This window comes from Mus caroli, chromosome 1 (assembly GCF_900094665.2).
Source record: "Mus caroli chromosome 1, CAROLI_EIJ_v1.1, whole genome shotgun sequence".
NCBI classification, from domain to species: Eukaryota; Metazoa; Chordata; class Mammalia; order Rodentia; family Muridae; genus Mus; species Mus caroli.
This window is the reverse complement of record NC_034570.1, coordinates 3,509,154-3,511,721: the sequence shown is the minus strand read 5'-3', so window position 1 is coordinate 3,511,721 and position 2,568 is coordinate 3,509,154. Positions and strand designations below refer to the sequence as shown.

General features: G+C 44.8%; 1 pseudogene; it reads right to left on the bottom strand.

The window, feature by feature from the left end:
- Positions 1 to 1,611: 1,611 nt before the first annotated feature.
- Positions 1,612 to 2,263, bottom strand: LOC110305326 (annotated as a pseudogene).
- Between the last annotated feature and the right edge of the window lie 305 nt (positions 2,264 to 2,568).

Genomic DNA, 2,568 nt, shown 5'->3' with positions numbered 1-2,568 from the left:
GGTGCTTTTCTGACCGGAAGAGCCTGTAATTCTTTAAGGGATTTTTGTATTTGCTCTTTAAGTACTTCTACCTGTTTAGAGTTTGAGGCAGTATCTCCTATAACCTGCAAGTCTCTCTATATTAATGCCTTGAACTCCTTATCCTCCTGGCTCTGCCTCCTAAGTGCTGGAATGACAGGAAGGTAATACCACTGGGGCAAACTAGCTAAGTCATGTACCAGTTTTCAGGACTTGTAGAATATCTGCCTCACAGCACATGCAGATTCTACTCAGAGCACTACTGCAGGGCCCTGACTGCCTGAGATTGGATGGCTTTGGAAATCACTTCTGAGTACATTTACCTGCTGAGAGCAGAGCCCTTGGAAAGCAGACTTGGCAGTTTGACATACTTGCTCTTCTCACTCTGAGCATGGAAATCTGAGAGTTGGGACTTAGAGCTCAGTTTGTAGAGTGTTTGCCTACCCTATTGGAAGACTGACAGTGCAGACCTGCAATCCCAATACTTGGGAGGTGGAGGCAGGAGAATCAAAGGTCAATGTTATCTTCTGCCACATAGCCAGTTTAAGAGGTGCTTAATGTACTGCCCCAAATTTCTCTTTTAACAGGTTCAATATATCTGATTTTATTTTAAAATTTTTGACCCACTTGAACTTGAGTTTTGCATAGGGTGAGAAGTATGGTTCTCCTGTATTTTTTTAAAGTAAGTTCTTAATGTCCTTCTTAAAATCCTCTACCAGCATCATGAGATATGATTTTAAATCTGAATCTTGTTTTTTTCAGGTGTGTTTGGGTATCCAGGACTCACTGTGGTGGAAGTACTGGTTTCTGATAATGCTGAGTGTTCTTGGTTTCTGTTAGTAAGATTATTAAGTTTGCCTTTTGCCATCTGGTAATCTTCAATGTTAGATATTCTAGCTGTCTCGACTGGAGCTTATTCCTCCTGTGATTCTGTTAGCCTCTGTCAGCAGTCCTAGGAGTTCAACTGTCTCCTGAGTCCCAGTGGTCAGATCACTCTCTGTGGGAAGCTCTCCTCTTGCAGTGAATGTGCACAGAGGTCTGGTGCTCAGTTCTGCATCCTGGCTGAAGATGAAGGCTGGAAGTCACCCTGTCCAAGAAGTTCTGTTGCTTCTGAGGCCCACAAGCTCTCCTCTGCACACCAGTCTCTGAGAGAAGATACAAGATGGTGCTCTCACCTGGTGTCAGAGCCCTCCTTGGAGACTGACTTTCTTCTGGCAGGGAAGGTGCCCTGATGTCTGGGTCTCAACTCTGTCTCCTGGCTGATGATGAAGGTCTGAAGGGACCCTACCTGAGAAGCTCAGTTGCTTCTGTGCCCTGCGTGCTCTCCTGAGCGGTCTCGTCTCTGAGAAACCCGGGATACAACATGGTTCTCTCATCTGAATCCCAGGATCAGAGCCCTCTCTGAAGGCCAACTCTCCTCAGTGATCCTAAGATCCTCGGTGTGCTAAGGTACCTGCGGCATGGAGAGTCTTCTGGGTACCATGGGACCTTCCACTGAATTCGTGCCTAAGGTGGCCCTGGGCTGGTGCAGACTGGAACAGGTTAAATGCTTTATAGCCAACAGGGCGGGGGGCAAACTGCACTAGAACCAACTTATTCATCATCATATTCTTCATCATCATCTTCATCTCTTCTTCTTACTCCTCTTCCTCATGCTCTTTATCCTCCTCCTCATCTTCCTCTTCCTCTTTTTCTTGCTCTTTTCAGCCTTGACCACCCTCTTTTCACTGCACCAGGTTTTCCTTTATCTCTGTAGGCAGCAATATCCTTTTTGTACTTCTTCAGCTTGGCAGCTTTCTTCTCATACGGCTGCTTGTCATCCACTTCAGTGTTGTTTCTCATCTTTCCTAGTTTCTTTGCAACATCACCAATGGAAAAGCCAGGATGCTCACCTTTGATTTTGGAGAGGTACTCAAGAACAGTGCAAGAAGAAGGCCAAAGGAGGCCTCTTGGGTGCATTGGGGTCTTTGAACTTCTTTCTGGTCTCCCCTTTGGGAGGGATGTAGGTTTTCATTTCTCTTTCATAACAAGCCTTGTCAGCCTTTTCCATATCTTCAAATCCNCCCCCCCCCCTTTTTTTTAAAGCAGACATGGTCTTCCACTTCTCTGAGCACTTCTTGGAGGACTCTGAGAAGTTGACTGAAGCATCCGGGTGCTTCTTCTTGTGCTTCTCCCAGCAGGTTTGCACAAAGAATGTACATGAGGACGTTTTGCCTCTTGGCTTCTTAAGATCTCCTTTGCCCATGTTTAGTTGATTTTCCTCCGTGAGGCCCAGAGTTGCACAGTGCCCGTCAGGCTCTCTTTTGCCCTGGTGCTGTCTCTATGGAGCTTAATGTACTGCCCCAAATTTCTCTTTTAACAGGTTCAGTATATCTGGTTTTATTTTAAAATCTTTGACCCACTTGAACTTGAGTTTTGCATAGGGTAAGAAGTATGGTTCTATTTTCATTCCTCTACATCCAGTCATCCAATTAGACCAATTAGATCAATCATTTGTTGAGCAAGCTGTTTTTTTTTAATTTTTAATATTTTTATTACATATTTTCCTCA